The sequence below is a fragment of the Balaenoptera acutorostrata genome, chromosome 1, assembly GCF_949987535.1.
Source record: "Balaenoptera acutorostrata chromosome 1, mBalAcu1.1, whole genome shotgun sequence".
Classification (NCBI taxonomy): Eukaryota; Metazoa; Chordata; class Mammalia; order Artiodactyla; family Balaenopteridae; genus Balaenoptera; species Balaenoptera acutorostrata.
In genome coordinates, this window is record NC_080064.1 from 107,346,891 (window position 1) to 107,367,618 (window position 20,728).

The following is a 20,728-nucleotide window of genomic DNA, read 5'->3' on the forward strand; positions in this document are numbered from 1 at the left end:
CAGCTGTACCTGAGCTCAAAGAGTAGCTTTCCTCACGGCAGATCTAACCAGGTCTGGTCCCCAGAATCCTCTGACTTCTCATCCATCCTAATCTGCTCATATCTGCCTGCTGACTTCTGTGCCGTGGTCCTGTGATCGGCAAGTGGTAGAGCCAGGTCTGCAGGGCCTCCTCCAGCCTCTTACCGAGGTGGCCTTCCTCCCCACACTCTCCCCCAGGCTGCTGACACTTGGAGGCCGTCCCTTCCACACGCCCTTGTCCTGCCCACACCGCAGCAGCGGCTATTTAGGGGAAAGGGCCTCCTGAACAGCTACAGCCAGGGCACGTGATAACGCACGCAAAGAACCCACTTAGAGGAGCCGCACGAAAGCCAGGCATTCGGCCCATCAGGCTTTAGGCCCAGGATGCGAGTTCTCTGGGTTTTCTGCTGGGTTGGGATAGTATCTTTGGAGATACAGAATGAGCAACACAGAGAGTGTCTGTTACCCAAATGTGTAACTTGCCTGCTTGCACTTCCTGGGACAGGACCCACCTCTAACTTCTACAGTCCGGGCCTGGAGTCCACACCTCAGCTCTGCAATGAGAACAGAGTCCTTAGGGAAGAAAACCAGAGGCTTCAGGCTCAGCTCAGTCATGCTTCCAGAGGTTGGTGGTCACTCCCAGATCCCTTTCCTCCCTGGCCACACCAGTCACCAATTAGAGAAGCCAAGAGAGAAGGTGGAGAGAACAGAGCTACCCAGACCCAGCAACCCTAAACTCCCATAGCTATTCGCAGTCTAGAAAGGGCTACTTTCTGGGGCTTCCCTGGTGGCGCAGTGGTTGAGAATCTGTCTGCCAATGCAGGGGACACGGGTTCAAGCCCTGGTTTGGGAAGATCCCACATGCCGCGGAGCAACTAGGCCCGTGAGCCACAACTACTGAGCCTGCGCGTCTGGAGCCTGTGCTCCGCAACAAGAGAGGCCGCAAAAGTGAAAGGTCCGCGCACCGCGATGAAGAGTGGCCCCCACTTGCCGCAACTAGAGGAAGCCCTAGCACGGAAACGAAGACCCAACACAGTCAAAAATAGATAAATAAATAAATAAATAAAATTTAAAAAAAAAGAAAGGGCTACTTTCTGACAATTCCCAACCACGGGCCCTCAGACTCCTAGGCTCCAAGGACAAGGGCTCTAGGAAATCCACCACTTCTGTGCAACCCCCCTGCAGATACTATCATTAGTTATCAAACTAGATTCCAGTTAGTGCCTGTTCTACCTGCCCACAACTCACAGCTAGTTTGGACCTAGGAAAGGAAGGAACATGAGGCCTATTAACTCTCTCAGGTTTCTCCAGACTTTGCTGCAGCTCTGTGTATCCCTCCCATGCTGATCTGCTGTCCCCATATCTCCTCACCACCTCCCTACTCATACACTCAGGGATCCTCTTTGGTTACTAATCCTCACGATTATTGTTGGGCTGCACCGCGCAGGTCTGCAAGCCTTGTAACTCCCCAGCTGCAACACCAAAGAAACAGCCCATAGACAGTGACAGAAACAACAACGTTCAAAGGATACAGAATCTTACAGTTCCTAAACAAAGGGTCCTGGAGCGACACTCCACAGTGTTTGGCAAACAGCAGGCAGAACAAGGCAGCAATCTTCACTACTCAAGGGTGAGGGAGGCAACCATTTATAGGGAGAATTGACGTCAAGTTGGCTCACCAATCACCAGGGAAACCAGAGCCTGGGGGTGGGGGCAAGCACGTAGGTGGTTACTGATTAAGCCCTATAATTAAGCAGATTGGATAGTCATGTAGGTGAAGGAGGGGTGGTCAGCAGAGAATGGACAGAGAGCAAGAGAACAGCCATCCTGAATTGTCTGACCATACAGTTGTGTCTGGAGGTGCCAGCAAAACATCCTCGAGAGCTTTCCCAACACTATTCAGGGGGCATCCACAGGTGGGCATCGTTTCCTCTGTGGGCTGAGGGGGGATTGGGGAGCCGACCTAAGTCCGACCTAAGTGTTGATTGATTTAATCAAATTAATATATCATAATTCACAAATTATTTTTACTTATAAATATTTATTGAATATCATAAAAGACTAAGAGTATTGTCCAAAGGATTAAGCCCAGAATGAAAGAATGCTTGTGGAAAAGGAAAGAGACATCAAGAGTTATTTCTAAATTAGCCTCCTCAGAGAAAGAGATGTGAGAGGAAAGGTCACTGCTTGGGAAGATAACAAAAGCCATAGATAAGGGAGAAGGCAGAACTTCTAAACTACCATTGCATGCTTGGAAAGACCAGACAGACCTTAATGAGCGCAATCTGCCAGGCCCAGGTGATTCCACCCCAGACGACTGACAGCACTGGGGCCTTATTCTCAGAATCCCTGTCAATAGCCTTTGAGAAATCATGAAGATCAGAGGGATGCTGCAGACCAGGAAAGAACAGATGGCTCTATTTGCAATATGATGAAAATAATATATATTAAAAACTGTAGACAAGAAATTTTGATGTGGATCCTTGGCAAAATTCAAGAATGGATTACTGGGCAGAAAGTATGTGAGGACTTAGAAAACAGTGAGTGTCAGGAAGCAGTGTTTTCCCTAAAACCAAGGTGGGCCATATTAAATCAGAGGATCAAGGGCATTGCACAGATAGAGGTTCCTATTCCCCAGAGCGTGTGCATGTGGTGAGCAGATACTCGCTTTTCCTCCCCTGGTAGCATAAGCTGGCCTTCCTTTAGCCTTGGTTCTTTTGTCAGGATGGAGGGAGACCTCTCCTCCACGGTGGCTGCTTTCAGTGCAGCTCTGACTCCATCCCCTCTCCCCCCAGCCCTGACCCCCAGGATAAGTAATCAAAGAGCAGAAGGAAAGGACATGGAGGAGGCAGAGACACGAGAGCCCTGGTAACCCATAAATGTTCCGTTTCTTTAACTTTCTGAAGGTTGGCTGCGCTGAAGTTCATGGCCATGTTAAAATATCAACATTTCCTTTCCCTTCCTAGCCCACCCCCACCTCCAGGTCCACATAGTCAGGCAGGATCACAGAATGTCACCAGGAGTCACCCAGCCTCTTGTAGCCGCCCACTGGAATCCCAGAAAATCACTTACATCTGCGTCTCAGGGTCAGGCTTGGGGAGAGTCAGCCTCCCCAGGTGCTCTCAGATCTTGGACTGCTTTCTGGTTGGTGACCTTGGATAGGCAGGTTTCAGGATCCCTCCCAGGGGTTCCAACTCCAGACTAAGATCACTGACACTTTAGGGGCCCCAATTATGTTAATTCCAAGGAGGGAGCATTTTGCCATCTTGTGGTTGGCAGATACATTTACAAACTTACTGTCTCAGGCCAGCCCTGTCTCCCCAGGCATGATATCCAGGTATAATATTCCTAACGACCAAGTCTTACTTGTGATGTCCAAGTGATATAACTATGTCAGCACGAAATCTGAGCTCTTGTTCACAGCTGAGAGTTTCAGTGTGGCCTGGAGTCAGGTTCTCTGCAGCAACAGGAGTGTAGCCTGTGCTAATCTGCACGGGGGCTTCCAGGTCCTCAGTGTTCCCACCGCATAGCCCATCCTGAGCCATTACCTGCTGGAGGGATTGAGAGGCTTTAACGAGGGAAATCTGCTCCAAAAATACTTGAGAAGACTGTAGAATCCTATTTGGAGTTGTAAAGAGCCACAAAACACAGGGCGCTTTAGGCCTTCTGACCACTGACAGAGAGCCTGTTTTTCTTCCCAGGGAGAGTCCATGAAAAGGGAGCTTCTGGAACTGAGAACCAAACTATCCAAACAGGAGAGTCTCCTTCAGAGCACAGCTGAGCATCTGAAGACCGCCAACCAGCAGAAGGAGAGCATGGAACAGTTCATCTTCAGCCAGTGTGGGTGCCCCCAGCCAGGGAATGGGACAGGAAATGGGGGTCCTTCCAGGTTCTCCACCTGTGCTGTGAATGGACAGAGACCAGAGAGGTTAGGGGACGGGGGAGGCTGATGTGACGTCTCTAAACCTCCTGTGCCATCAGTAATCGTGGAGGCAGAGGAGGGGACACGGGGTGGGGGGGCAGCAGGAGACCCCGAGCTGAGTGTGCAGAAAGACAAGCTTTAGAACACAAACCCAATGCAAGTGTGGGCTCACTGGTAATTTCTGCCTTCGGGGCTGCTTTCTTGTTTCAGTGACCAGGACACACGATGTTTTGAAGAAGGCAAGGACGAATTTGGAGGTAAGGAAACTACTGCACCAGTCGGAGCCATAGAGCCCGCCCCAAACTTATCACCATCTGTCATCAGAGTGTGCAGGTGATCCTTGACCTGCTCTGACCTTCCAGGAGGAGACTTCTGGTCCACCTGTGGGAGCTCAGGTCCTCAATGAGCATCCCTCTAGATTCCATCCCCATCAGCCCTCCACCCCAATCAGCAACCTCCCTTGACCTCTCGGTTGACTCTTACTTTGTCATCATCTTCTCTCCTTACTCCAATTCTGTCTCCTTTATGCCAGGTCAGGAGTGGGGAGAAATGCAGTTCAGTTGATTCTCGAGGTCAGAGGACATATGGGGTCTGCCTCTGAAGGAGCTTTCAGTAAAGGGATCCTGAGGCCAGTCATGTGTTCTGGGGTTTCCTATACCACCTTATGAAAAAATAACAGCAAGATATAACTTTTAAAATTGATTTCACTGCATACTATCATGGTGAAGAAAGCAATTTGGGGGCTTCCCTGGTGGCGCAGTGGTTGAGAGTCTGCCTGCCAATGCAGGGGACACGGGTTCAAGCCCTGGTTTGGGAAGATCCCACATGCTGCGGAGCAACTAGGCCCGTGAGCCACAATTACTGAGCCTGCGCGTCTGGAGCCTGTGCTCCGCAACAAGAGAGGCCGCGATAGCGAGAGGCCTGCGCACCGCGATGAAGAGTGGCCCCCGCTCACCGCAACTAGAGAAAGCCCTCGCACAGAAACAAAGACTCAACGCAACCAAAAATTTAAAAAAAAATAAATAAAACTATTTTTAAAAAAAAAAGCAATTTGATTTGGACATATCTTTTTCTGTTAGCAATAACACAAAAGAAAATTGTTGGGTCTTATTGATCTAAAAGAGAATATGGTAATAATAAAGACTAAAACTTAAAGGGAAAGATCTTATATATATGGCAGAGATTCTCAATGTTTATTTAAAACAGTAACATATTCTCTAGCAAGCTCTTTGAAGAGAACTTGAGGTGTTAAAAATGGCTTAAAAATCAGAAGTTAGTGGGGCCAGGTCAAGATGGCAGAATAAAAGGATGTGGAGCTCACGTCCCACAGATACATCAAAAATACATCTACATGTGGAACAGTTCTCACAGAATGCTTGCTGAATGCTGGCAGAAGATCTCATAAAACCAAAATTGCAAGAAAGATCACCACATTACTGGATAGGACAAAAGGGGAAAAAAAAAAGGAATCGGGACAGGACCTGCGTCCCTGGGAGGGAGCTGTGAAAGAGGAAATATTCCGTCACCCTAGGAAGCCTGTTCATCGGCAGGGAGATCAGCCAGGACAGAAAGGAAGCTTCAGAGGCTCAGAGAAGAGTGCAGCAGCCAGTTTGCAGCGGGCAAAACAGAGACAGACCAGCACAGAGGGGCCGTGCCACCTCCCTGCACTCCCCAGCCCAAGACATGCACTGGCTGGTATACGCAGAGGCAGAGGGCTGAAACTCGGGCTTCAGGGGACAGACCCAGAGAGAGGACTGGGGTTGGCTGTGTAAAGACAGTCTGAAGGGGCTGGCGTGTGGTCCAAGCCTCAACCAGCAGTATGGGCAGGAAGATGCCCAGGGTCCAGCATTGCAGCCCCACTGTTAACACGCTCACTAAGGGAGGCGCGGGGCCTGCCATGGCAGCCTCATTCTGGTGTGCTCACAGTGGGCGCAGCTCCACCTCTAAGAGTTCTGGGAGCACACAAACACTGGTAGGTTGGCCCACACATGGAGTCAGGGCTGAAATCCAAGCCGATCCAAGTGGGAATTCAGAAGTAGGGCTGAAATCTGAGTCTTCTCCCTGTGGCTGTGCAATTCACAGATTGACCTACTGCAGGTGGCTTTATAAACTCAGTGCCTGCAGGACATCTGAGAAGTTTACTGGTTATCCCATGGCTAGGGTGGGTGTTGTGATATGGGCTGGCTGCAGGCTCTTCTGGCACATATATGTAGAGATGGAGCCAGGATCTGGGCTGACTCAGTAGCTCCCACAGCGGGTCCAGGCACACAACTATAGTAGTCCTGGTCCCTGACTTCAGCGGTTCTGTGCCAATGGATCTGTGCTAGTGGCTTTGTGAGCACAGTGACTGACAGACACCTGGGCCAATTGCCTGAATCCCCATGGTTGAGGCAAGGCCGAGGGCAGTGTCAAAAACAGTGTACTTTGTGAGCCCACACAAGAGGTGACAGGCAACACCACAGAGTGCACTTTCCAGTGGAAAGCCTCTAAGGATGAATACTCAGTGGCTCCTCTCTCAGCAGGAGTGCTCCAGTCCCACGTACCTCACACCACAGTTCAGAAATGGATCTGGGGGTGTACACTTCAACAACTGGGGAGGAGACCCTGCGTCGAACAGGGCTGTGACAACCACAGAGCAAAGAGGAGGCCACACTAAACATCCAGTGCAAGCTCTGGTCACCACAACAATTACATTCCCTATCAAGGGGATAATGGCCAGCACACACTGAGGAAAGACAAGGCAGGAATCCATACTAAAAATAGCCCTTGCACCAAAAATATTAGACTCACAAAGGCTACACAGGGATGCTCCCACATAAAAACAGCCCTTCAAGACCACAGGAGATAGAACTACCATATGACCCAGCAATCCCGCTACTGGGCATATACCCTGAGAAAACCATAATTCAGAGTCATGTACCACAATGTTCATTGCAGCTCTATTTATAATAGCCAGGACATGGAAGCAACCTAAGTGTCCATTGACAGATGAGTGGATAAAGAAGATGTGGCACATATGTATAATGGAATATTACTCAGCCATAAAAAGAAACGAAATTGAGTTATTTGTAGTGAGGTGGATGGTCCTAGAGTCTGTCATACACAGTGAAGTAAGTCAGAAAGAGAAAAACAAATACCATATGCTAACACGTATATATGGGATCTAATTTTTTAAAAAAAGGTTCTGACGAACCTAGGGGCAGGACAGGAATAAAGACTCAGACGTAGAGAATGGACTTGAGGACACATGGAGGGGGAAGGGTAAGCTGAGACAAAGTGAGAGAGTGGCATTGACATATATACACTACCAAATGTAAAATAGATAGCTAGTGGGAAGCAGCTGCATAGCACAGGGAGATAAGCTCATGCTTTGTGACCAGCTAGAGAGGTGGGATAGGGAGGGTGGGAGGGAGATGCAAGAGGGAGGGGAGATGGGGATAAATGTATATGTATAGCTGATTCACTTTCTTATACAGAAGCAACTAACAAAACAATGTAAAGTAATTATACTCCAATAAAGATGTTAAAAAAAAAAAAGACCACAGTAGATAGCTGTTTCTCCTAAACTCATAGAGTCAGAGAAATATAAATGAAATGAAGAAGCAGAGGATCCACTCCCAATTAAAAGATCAAGAGAATTCCCCTGAAAGAACAATGAAAGTGACCTCTCCAGTCTACTAGACCCTGAGTTCAAAAAGGAGGTAATGAAAATGCTGAAGGAATTAAGAAAGACTATTGACAGAAATGCAGATTACTGTAAGAAGGAACTAGAAACTATAAAGAGGAGCCAATCAAAATTAGAAAACTCATTTGCTGAGACAAAAGCTGAGCTAAAGGCAATAAATAGCAAACTGGATAAGAAGAACAAATAAGTGATCTGGAAGACAGACTAATGAAAATCACCCAATCAGAACAGCAGACAGAAAGACAAATTTTAAAAAATGAAAGCAATATGCTAGACTGGTGGGATAATATAAAGTGTGCCAAGCTATGCATAATTGGCATCCCAGAAGGAAAAGAAAGAGAAAAGGAAATCAAAAATGTAAGAAATTATGGCTGAAAATTTCCCAAACCTAAAGAAGGAAAGATATCCAATTACAGGAAGAACAGAGGGTCCCAAAGAGATGAACCCAAACAGACCTATGCCAAGACATATTATAATTAAAATGGCAGAAGTTAAAGAGAGGATTCTAAACATATCAAAGAAAAACAAAGAGTTAATTAAAAGGGAACCCCCAGATAGAGCTATCAGCTGATTTCTCTACAGAAACATAGCAGGACAGAAGGGAGTGCAAGATATACTCAAAGTCCTGAAAGGGAAACCTGCAACCTAGGATACTCTACACAGCAAGATTATCATTTAGAATAGAAGAAGAGATAACGAATTTCTCAGACAAGCAAAAACTAAAAGAATTCAGCAATACTAAGCTTACCTCCCCAAAAACTATTGAAAGACCTTCTCTAAATAGAAAAAAAGCAGAAATCTATAGGAAAGAAAATCAAAATTGGAAAGTAAATCACTTAAATAAGCTAGTACATAGATTTTTAAAACATCAAAAAAAATTTTTGTGAAAGTGATGATAACTACAATGAACAGCAAAAGGGATAAACACGAAGATGTAAAAGAGGACATCAAAATCGTAAAATGCGGGGGAGGAGAGGAAGAAAATGTAGATCTTTTTTTAGGATGTGTTCGAGCCTATATGACTACAGGTCTAAAGCAAGTAGACATAGTAATGGGTTAATATACTTGAAAAACAGGGTAACCACAAATCAAAAACATACAATAGATTCACAAAAATCAAAAAGAAGAGAAGACAAGCATAATACATAAGACAATCATCAAACAGCAAACGGAAAGACAACAAAGAAGAAATACAAAATCAAATGGAAAACAAGGTTTAAAATAGCAATAAATACCCATCTATCAATAATCACCTTAAATGTCAATGGACTAAATGCTCCAATCAAAAGATATAGAGTGGCACATTTGATAAAAAAACAATATGCTGCATACAAGAGACCCACTTTAGGATGAAGAACACACATAGATTGAAAGTAAGGGGATGGAAAAAAACATTTCATGCAAATGGAAATGACAAGAAAGTGAGGATAAGAATACTATATCAGACAAAATAGACTTTAAAACAAAAGCCATAAAGAAAGATAAAGAAGGACACTGTATAATGATAAAAGGATCAATACAAAAAGAGGATATTACACTCATTAACATATATGTACCCAATATAGGAGCACCTAAATACACTAAAAAATACTAACAAATATAAAGGGAGAAAATGATGAGAAGATGGCGGAGTAGAAGGACGTGTGCTCACTCCCTCTTGCAAGAGCACCAGAATCACAACTAACTGCTGAACAATCATCAACAGGAGGACACTGAAACTCACCAAAAAAGAAGCCCCACATCCAAGGACAGGGGAGAAGCCACAGTGAAACGGTAGTGGGGTGCAATCACAATAAAATCAAATCCCATGGCTGCTGGGTGGTTGACTCTCAAACTGGAGAACTTACACCACAGAGGTCCACCCACTGGAGTGAAGGTTCTGAGCCCCACATCAGGCTTCCCAACCAGGGGTTCCAGCAACGGGAGGAGGAATTCCTAGAGAATCAGACTTTGAAGGCTGGTGGGATTTGATTGCAGGATTTTGACAGAACTGGGGGAAGAAGAGACTCCACTCTTGGAGGACATGTACAAAGTAGTGTGTGCATCAGGACCCAGGGAGGGAGCAGTAAACCCATGGGAGACTGAACTGGACCTACCTGCTACTGTTGGAGGGTCTCCTGCAGAGGCAGAGGGTGGCAGTGGCTCACCGAAGGGACAAGGACACTGGCAGCATAACTTCTGGGAAGTACTACTTGGCGTGAGCCCTCCTGGAGTCTGCCATTAGCCCCACCAAAGAGCCTGTAGCCTCCAGGGCTGGGTTGCCTCAGGCCAAACAACCAACATGGAGGGAACCCAGCCCCACCCATCAGCAGACAAGCAGATAAAAATTTTACTGAGCTCTGCCCACCAGAGCAACACCCAGCTCTACCCACCACCCATCCCTCCCATCAGGAAGCTTGCACAAGCCTCTTAGACGGTCTCATCCACCAGAGGGCAGAAAGCAGAAGCAAGAAGAACCACAACTCTGCAGGCTGCGGAACAAAAACCACATTCGCAGAAAGATAGACAAAATAAAAAGGCAGAAGACTATGTACCAGATGAAGGGACAAGATAAAACCCCAGAAAAACAACTAAATGAAGTGGAGATAGGCAGAAAAATAATTCTTCCAGAAAAAGAATTGGGAATAATGATAGTGAAGATGATCCAGGACCTTGGAAAAAGAATGGAGGCAAAGATCTAGAAGATGCTTAACAAAGACACAGAAGAATTAAAGAACAAACACCTAGAAGAATTACAGAACAAACAAACAGAGATGAACAATACAGTAACTGAAATGAATAATACACTAGAAGGAATCAATAGCAGAATACTGAAGGCAGAAGAACGAATAAGTGACCTGGAAGACAGAATGGTAGAATTCACTGCCATGGAACAGAATAAAGAAAAAAGAATGAAAAGAAATGAAGACAGCCTAAGAGACTTCTGGGACAACATTAAACACAGCATTTGCATTATAGGGGTCCGAGAAGGAGAAGAGAGAGAGAAAGGACCAGAGAAAATATTTGAAGAGATTATAGTTGAAAACTTCCCTAACATGGGAAAGGAAATAGCCATCCAAGTCCAGGAAGCACAGAGAGTTCCAGGCAGGATACAGCCAAGGAGAAACACGCCAAGACACATAGTAATCAAATTGACAAAAATTATAGACAAAGAAAAATTATCAAAAGCAACAAGGGAAAAATGACAAATAACATACAAGAGAACTCCCATAAGGTTAACAGCTGATTTCTCAGCAGAAACTCTGCAAGCCAGAAGGGAGTGGCACGATATATTTAAAGTGATGGAAGGAAAGATCCTACAACGAAGATTACTCTACCCAGCAAGGATCTCATTCAGATTCAACAGAGAAATCAAAAGCTTTACAGACAAGCCAAAGCTAAGAGAATTCAGCACCACCAAACCAGCTCTACAACAAATGCTAAAGGAACTTCTCTAAGTGGGAAACACAAGAGAAGAAAGGACCTACAAAAACAAACCCAAAACAATTTAGAAAATGGTAATACGAACGTACATATTGATAATTACCTTAAATGTGAATGGATTAAATGCTCCAACTAAAAGACACAGGCTCACTGAATGGATATTAAAACCAGACCCATGTATATGCTATCTACAAGAGACCCACTTCAGACCTAGGGACACATAAAGAATGAAAGTGAGGGGATGGAAAAAGATATTCCATGCAAATGGAGATCCAAAGAAAGCTGGAGTAGCAATTCTCATATCAGACAAAATAGACTTTGAAATAAAGAATGTTACAAGAGACAAGGAAGGACACTACAGAATGATCAAGGAATCAATCCAAGAAGAAGATATAACAATTATAAATATATATGCATGCAACATAGGAGCACCTCAATACATAAGGTAAATGCTAACAGCTATAAAAGAGGAAATCGACAGTAACACAATAATAGTGGGGGACTTTAACACCTAACTTACACCAATGGACAGATCATCCAGACAGAAAATTAATAAGGAAATACAAGCTTAAAATGACACAATAGATCAGATAGATTTAATTGATATTTATAGGACATTCCATCTAAAAACAGCAGATTACACTTTCTTCTCAAGTGCACATGGAACATTCTCCATAATAGATCACATCATGGGTCACAAATCAAGCCTCAGTAAATTTAAGAAAATTGAAATTCATATCAAGAATCTTTTCTGACCACGACGTGATGAGATTAGAAGTCAATTACAGGGGGAAAAAAACATAAAAAACACAAACACAAGGAGGCTAAACAATAAGTTACTGAATGACCAAGAGAGCATTGAAGAAATCAAAGAAGGGGCTTCCCTGGTGGCAGAGTGGTTAAGAATCCGCCTGCCAATGCTGGGGACATGGGTTCGAGCCCTGGTCCAGGGAGATACCACATGTCATGGAGCAACTAAGCAAATAAGAAATCTAACCTTACACCTAAAGGAAGTAGAGAAAGAATAACAAAGAAAACCCAAAGGTAGTAGAAGGAAAGAAATCATAAAGATCAGAGCAGAAATAAATGAAATAGAAACAAAGAAAACAATAGCAAAGATCAATAAAACTAAAAGCTGGTTCTTTGAGAAGATAAACAAAATTGATAAACCATTAGCTAGACTCATCAAGAAAAAGAGGGAGAGGACTCAAATCAATAAAATTAGAAATGAAAAAGGAGAAGTTACAACAGACACTGCAGAAATACAAAGCATCCTAAGAGACTACTACAAGCAACTCTATGCCAATAAAATGGACAACCTGGAAGAAACGGACAAATTCTTAGAAAGGTATAACCTTCCAAGACTGAATCAGGAAGAAACAGAAAATATGAACAGACCAATCACAAGTAATGAAATTGAAACTGTGATTAAAAATCTTCCAACAAACAAAAGTCCAGGACCAGATGGCTTCACAGGTGAATTCTATCAAACATTTAGAGAAGAGCTAACACCCATCCTTCTCAAACTCTTCCAAAAAATTGCAGAGGAAGGAACACTCCCAAACTCATTCTAGGAGGTCACCATCACCCTGACACTGAAACCAGACAGAGAGACTACAACAAAAGAAAATTACAGACCAGTATCACTGATGAATATAGATGCAAAAATCTTCAACAAAATACTATCAAACAGAATCCAACAACACATTAAAAGGATCATACACCACGATCAAGTGGGATTTTTCCCAAGGATGCAAGGATTCCTCAGTATACGCAAATCAAACAATGTGATACACCATATTAACAAATTGAAGAATAAAAACCATATGATCATCTCAATAGATGCAGAAAAAGCTTTTCACAAAATTCAACACCCATTTATGACAAAAACTCTCCAGAAAGTGGGCATAGAGGGAACCTACCTCAACATCATAAGGGCCATATATGACAAACCCACAGCAAACATCATTCTCAATGGTGAAAACCTGAAAGCATTTCCTCTAAGATCAGGAACAAGACAAGGATGTCCACTCTCGCCACTGTTATTCAACATAGTTTTGGAGGTCCTAGGCATGGCAATCAGAGAAGAAGAAGAAATAAAAGGAATACAAATTGGAAAAGAAGAAGTAAAACTGTCACTGTTTGCAGATGACATGATTCTACACATAGAAAATCCTAAAGATGCTTCCAGAAAACTCCTAGAACTCTTCGATGAATTTGGTAAAGCTTCAGGATACAAAATTAACACAGAGAAATCTCTTGCACTTCTATACACTCACAACAAAAGATCAGAAAGAGAAATTAAGGAAACAATCCCATCTACCATCACATCAAAAAGAATAAAATACCTAGGTATAAACCTACCTAAGGAGGCAAAAGACCTGTACTCTGAAATCTATGACTCTGATGAAAGAAATCAAAGATGACACAAACAGATAAAAAGATATTCCATGTTCTTGGACTGGAAGAATCAATATTGTCAAAATTACTATACTACCCAAAGCAATCTGCAGATTTAATGCAATTGCTATCAAATTACCAATGCCATTTTTCACAGAATTAGAACAAAAATTTTTGTAATTTGTATGGAAACACAAAAGACCCCAAATAGCCAAAGCAATCTCGAGAAAGAAAAACGAAGCTGGAGGAATCAGGCTCCCCATCTTGAGACTATAATACAAAGCTACAGTAATCAAAGCAGTATGGTACTGGCACAAAAACAGACTTATAGATCAATGAGACAGAGTAGAAATCCTACATATAAACCTATGCACCTATGGTCAATTAATCAACAACAAAGGAGGCAAGCCTATACAATGGATAAAAGGTAGTTACTTCAATAAGTGGTGCTAGGAAAACTGGACAGCTACATTTAAAAGAATGAAATTAGAACACTCCCTCACACCACACACAAAAATAAACTCAAGATGGATTAAAGACCTAAATGTAATACCAGACACTATAAAACTCTGAGAGGAAAACATAGGAAGAACACTCTTTGACATAAATCACAGCAAGATCTTTTTTGACCCACCTCCTAGAGTAATGAAAATAAAAACAAAAATAAACAAATGTGACCTAATGAAACTTAAAAGTTTTGCACAGCAAAGGAAACCATAAACAAAACGAAAGGACAACCTTCAGAATGGGAGAAAATATTTGCAAATGAAGAAACGGACAAGGGATTAATCTACAAAATATACAAATAGCTCGTGCAGCTCAATATCAAAAAAACAAACAACCCAATCAATCAAAAAATGGACGGAAGACCTAAATAGAGATTTCTCCAAAGAAGACATACAGATGGGGCTTCCCTGGTGGCACAGTGGTTGGGAATCTGCCTGCTAATGCAGGGGACACGGGTTTGAGTCCTCGTCTGGGAGGATCCCACATGCCGTGGAGCAACTGGGCCTGTGAGCCACAACTACTGAGCCTGCACGTCTGGAGCCTGTGCTCCGCAACAAGAGAGGCCATGATAGTGAGAGGCCTGCACACCGCGATGAAGAGTGGCCCCCGCTCGCCGCAACTGGAGAAAGCCCTCGCACAGAAACGAAGACCCAACACAGCCAAAAATAAATAAATAAATAAACAAATTTATATATTAAAAAAAAGACATACAGATGGCTAAAAAACACATGAAAGGCTGCTCAACATCGCTAATTATTAGAGAAATGCAAATCAAAACTACAATGAGGTATCACCTCATACCCATTAGAATGGGCATCATCAGAAAATCTACAAACAATAAATGCTGGAGAGGGGTGGAGAAAAGGGAACCCTCTTGCACTGTTGGTGGGAATGTAAATTGATACAGCCACTTTGGAGAACGGTATGGAGGTTCCTTAAAAAACTAAAAATAGAATTACCATGTGACCCAGCAATCCCACTACTGGGCATATACCGAGAGAAAACCATAATTCAAAAAGACACATGCACCCCAATGTTCACTGCAGCACTATTTACAATAGCGAGGTCAGGGAAGCAACATAAATGCCCATTGACAGATGAATGGATAAAGAAGATGTGGTACATATATACAATGAAGTCTTACTCAGCCATAAAAAGGAACGAAATTAGGTCATTTGTAGAGACGTGGATGGACCTAGAGACTGTCATACAGAGTGAAGTAAGTCAGAAAGAGAAAAACAAATATCGTACATTAACGCATATATATGGAATCCAGAAAAATGGTACAGATGAACAGGTTTGCAAGGCAGAAATAGAGACACAGATGTAGAGAACAAACGTATGGACACCAAGGTGGGAAAGTGGCGGGGTGCGTTGACGGTGGTGGGATGAATTGGGAGATTGGGACTGACATATATACACTAATATATATAAAATAGATTACTAATAAGAACCTGTTGTATACAAATAAATAAATAAAAGGAAAAGAAAAGAAAAGATAATGATGGGAATACAATAAGAGACATTAACACTCTGCTGACATCAATGGACAGATCTTCTACACAGAAAAATCAATAAGGCAACAGAGATCCTACATGACACAATAGAACACTTAGGCTTAATTGATATTTTCAGAACATTACATCAAAAAAAAAAAAGCCCAGAATACACATTCTTTTCAAGTGCATATGGAACATTCTCTATGTTTGACCACATACTAGGACACAAAACAATCCTCAACAAATTTATTATGATAGAAATTATTTCAAGCATGTTTTCTGACCACAATGGGATGAAACTACAAATCAACCACAGAAAGAGAAATGAGAAAACGATTACATGGAGACTAAACAACATGGTGCTAAAAAAGCCAATGGGTGAACGATGAAAGCAAAGAGGAAATTTAAAAAATACCTTGAGACAAATGACAATGAAAACACAACCATACAAAATCTATGGGATGCAGCAAAAGCAGTTCTTAGAGGATAGTTCATAGTAATACAGGCCTTCCTCAAAAACAAGAAAAATCTGACATAAACAACTTAACCTACCACCTAGAAGAATTAGAAAAAGAAGAACAAATAAAACCTAAAGTCAGCAGAAGGAAGGAAATAATAAAGATCAGAGAGGAAATAAATAAAATAGAGATTAAAAAGTAGAAAAAAATCAATAAAACCTAAACCTACTTCTTTGAAACCATAAACCAAATCAAACTTCTGGCCAGGCTTACCAAGAAGAAAAGAGAGATGATCAAAATAAACAAATAAGAAAATAAGAGAAGAAAAACAACTGATACTGTGAAATATTGTAAAAGAGTACTGTGAACAATTATATGCCAATAAATTGGACAACCTAGAAGAAATGGACAAGTCTCCAAAAAACAGACAGCCCACCAAAACCAAATCAGGAAGAACAGATGATCTGAACAGACTGATTACTAGAAGTGAAATAGAATCTGTAATAATAATAATTTTAAAAAACTCCCTGCCAAGAAAAGTCCAGGACCAGATGGCTTCACTAAGGAATTTTTCCAAACATACAAAGAAGAACTTATACTGATCCTTCTCAAACTCTTCTAAAAGACTGAAAAGGAGGGAACACTCCCAAAATCATTCTATGAAGCCACCATTATCCTGACCCCAAAACCAGACAAAGACAATACCAAAAAAGAAAATTACAGGTCAATATCTTTGATGAATATAGATGAAAAAATTCTCAATAAAATATTAGCAAAGCAAATCCAACAACACATTAAAAAGATCATACACCATGATCAAGTTGGATTTATCCCAGGGACACAAGGATCGTTCAACATGTGCAATTCAATCAATGTGATACACCACATCAACAAAAGAAAAGACAAAAACCACTTGATCATCTCAAAAGACTCAGAAAAAGCATTTGACAAAATTCAACATTCATTCATGATAAAAACTCACCGAAGTGGGTACAGAGAGAACATATCTCAACATAATAAAAGCCATTTATGAGAAACCCACAGCCAACATAATATTCAATGGTAAAAACCTGAAAGCCTTCCCACTAAATTCCAGAATAAGACAAGGATGGTCACTGTCACCACTTCTATTCAATATAGTATTGGAATCCTAACCACAGCAATCAGACAAGGAAAAGAAAAGATATCCAAATTGGAAGAGAAAGGTGAAATTATCATTATATGCAGATGACATAATACTGTATATAGAAAACCCTGAAGACTCCACAGAAAAACTACTAGAACTGATAAATGAATTCAGCAAGGTAGCAAGATACAAGATTAACATACAGATCTGTTGCATTTCTTTACACTAACAATGAAATATCGGAAAAGGAAAGTAAAAAAACAATCCCTTTTAAAATCACATTAAAAAAAACCTTAGGAATAAACCTGACCAAGGAAGTGAAAGACTCATATGCTGAGAACTATAGAACATTGATATAGGAAACTGAAGGTAATTCAAAGAAATGGAAAGATATCCCATTCCCTGGGATTGGAAGAATTAATATTGTTAAAATGGCCATACTACCCAAAGCAAACTACAGATTTAATGTGATCCATATCAAATTACCCATGACATTTTTCATTATAACGAGGACAAATAATCCTAAAATTTATATGGAACCGCAAAAGACCCAGAATTGCCAAAGCAGTCATGAGGGAAAAGAACAAAGCTGGAGGCATAACCCTCCCAGACTTCAGACAATACTACAAACCAACAGAAATCAAAACAGCATGCAAGGGCTTCCCTGGTGGCGCAGTGGTTGAGAATATGCCTGCCAATGCAGGGGACACGGGTTCGAGCCCTGGTCTGGGAAGATCCCACATGCCGCGGAGCAACTAGGCCCGTGAGCCACAATTACTGAGCCTGCGCGTCTGGAGCCTGTGCTCCGCAACAAGAGAGGCCGCGATAGTGAGAGGCCCGCGCATCGCGATGAAGAGTGGCCCCCGCTTGCCGCAACTGGAGAAAGCCCTCACACAGAAACGAAGACCCAACACAGCCATAAATAAATAAATAAATAAATTTAAAAAAAAAAAAAAAAACAAAAAAAAAACAGCATGCAACTGGCACAAAAACAGACATATGGAGCAGTGGAACAGAATAGAGAGCCCAGAAATAAACCCAAACACTTACAATCAATTAATCTTCGACAAAGGAGGCTACAATATACAATGGAGAAAAGACACTCTCTTCAGCAAATGGTATTGGGAAAGCTGGATAGCCACATGTAAATCAATGAAGTTAAAACACACCCTCACACCATATACAAAAATAAACTCAAAATGGCTTAAAGACTTAAATATAAGACATCGCACCATAAAACTCCAAGAAGAGAAGATAGGCAAAACATTCTCTGACATAAATCATACCAATGTTTTCATAGATCAATCTCCCAAGGCAATAGAAGTAAAAGCAAAAATAAACAAATGGGACCTAATCCAATTTATAAGCTTTTGCACAGCAAAGGAAACCATAAGCAAACCAAAAAATCAACCTATGGACTGGGAGAAAATATTTCCAAATGATGCAACTGACAAGGGCTTAATTTCCAAAATATACAAACAGCTCATAAAACTCAATAACAAAAAAAACCAAACAAAATGGGCAGAAGACCAAAATAGACATTTCTCCAAAGAAGACAAACAGATTGCTAATAGGCACATGAAAAGATGCTCAAAATCACTAATTATTAGAGAAATACAAATCAAAATTACAATGAGGTACCATCTCACACCAGTCGGGATGGCCATCATTAAAAAGTCTACAAATAACAAATGCTGAAGAGGATGTGGAGAAAAGGGAACCCTCTTACACTGTTGGTGGAAATGTAAATTGGTGCAGCCACTATGGAAAACAGTAAGGAGGATCCTTAAAAAACTAAAAACAGTGTTGCCATATGATCCAGTGATCCCACTCCCAGGAATATATTCAGAGAAAACTATAATTTGAAAAGATACATGCACCCTAAGGTTCACAGCAGTACTATTTACAATAGCCAAGACATGGAAGCAACCTAAAGGTGCATCGACAGATGAATGGATAAAGAAGATGTGGTAGATATACACAATGGAATATTACTCAGCCATAAAAAAGAATGAAATAATGCCATTTGCAGCAACATGGATGGACCTAGAGATTATCATACTAAATGAAGTAAGTCAGAAAGGGAAAGACAAATATCATGATATCACTTATATATGGAATCTAAGATATGACACAAATTAACTTATTTACAAAAGAGAAATAGGCTCACGGACATAGAAAACAAACTTATGGTTACCAAAGGGGAAAGGGGGTGGGGGATGGATAAATTAGAAATTTGGGATTAGCAGATACAAACTATAAATAAAGCAGAAAAATAGATAAAAAATAAGGTCCTACTGTATAGTACAGGGAACATTATTCAATCTCCTGTTATAAACCATAATTGAAAAGAATATGAAAAAGAATATATATCACTGAATCACTGTGCTGTACACCAGAAACTAACATAACATTGTATATCAACTATACTTCAATAAAAAATAAAAGAAAAAATTAAAAAATCAGAAAATAAAACTTTTACCTTGGACTTTTAAGCTTTGCCATAAGCTATTGAGCATATTCGTAAGAATGTTCCTAAATGTTCCTCAGAGAATGTGGAGCCCACAGTGTGAATAGGGGCTGGGCCATGATTTATTTATTTTTTTATTTTTGGTAATTCCTTATGTTTTCCTCTGATGATTCCTTTCTTTCCTGAGCCTTTTTAGAAGAACACTCAACATTGCCTCTATAAAGCCTTATTCCTCTCCCAGCAAAGGTAACCCAAAAATCTCTCATACTCGCTGGCTTCACCAGTTTGGAAGTTTCCTCTCTACTTTCCCTAGACCACTGGAAAGGCCCCAAGCCTGGGATCTAATCCCAGGCTTGTGATTAACTGGCTGTGTGGCTTTGGCTGGCCCCAGTCTCTGTGAGCCTGCTGACCCTCATCTGTAAGAGGGGGCACTAGACTTAGATGATCTCTGAGGTCCCTGCTGACCTGGCCGCCCCCTCCTCATCAAGTAAACGGAACATAAACTTTAATAGGAGGACGTCCCTGCAAAATGTTCTCTCCTTCCTACAACAGGCTGCTTCTACATATGCCTGTTTCATACTAAGCACTTCTTTTCCTGGGAAATCACAAAAGCCATCCTTTCGCTCCAAAGTGAATTGGAGAGTGAACTAGCCCCTGAAGAGGGGGTGGTAGGATCTGGCCACCTGGTGTGCAGTGGCTTTGAGCAGAGATACGACCACAGGAGGTGGTGGCAAGCTTTTCCTCTAACCTGGTGGCCCCAGTTGCTCCTCCAGACCTCAGCGCGTCCCCTCAGCTCATCCTCGTGACAGGCTCTCAGCGTGCTCCCGGCTTCTGTTACCACTCAGCACTCTCTCCAGCCTCAGTTAGCCACGAGCAGGGCCTGATAATGGAGTCTTACTTTGATAGTGGTATTTTGGCCTCCAGGTGAAATCCCTAAGGGCTCTGCCATGCACTCCAGTCCTGTGACCCTTGCCTTCCAGGAGCCATGCAAGAAGCGAAGCCACCAAAGGTCCTTAAAACTGCAAGAAGGTTGGGCCTGCCCCCCTTCTTCACAGCTCCCTGTCTGCTGAGGATGATCTGGGCCCCACTCCTCCACACCTGCTAGAGGGTCTGGAAGGAGTCAGAGATGTGGCCTGATGGGGCAGGGCGAAAGGCAGGGGGCCTCTCCTGCAGTTGAGGAATAACCAGTCAAGATCCACTGGACCCAGCACTAAGCAAAA

General features: G+C 42.2%; 1 long non-coding RNA gene across 2 annotated transcripts; it reads left to right on the top strand.

Annotated features, from left to right (window-relative positions):
- Positions 1-3,718: 3,718 nt before the first annotated feature.
- On the top strand, positions 3,719-20,508 carry LOC114236222 (uncharacterized). Of its 2 annotated transcripts, none has more exons than XR_003622205.2 (3): positions 3,719-3,858; positions 4,151-4,197; positions 20,433-20,508. It is a non-coding gene; the product is annotated as an uncharacterized LOC114236222 (long non-coding RNA). The 2 variants fall into 2 exon arrangements; XR_003622206.2 differs by lacking the exon at positions 20,433-20,508 and adding an exon at positions 19,696-19,710.
- Positions 20,509-20,728: the final 220 nt, after the last annotated feature.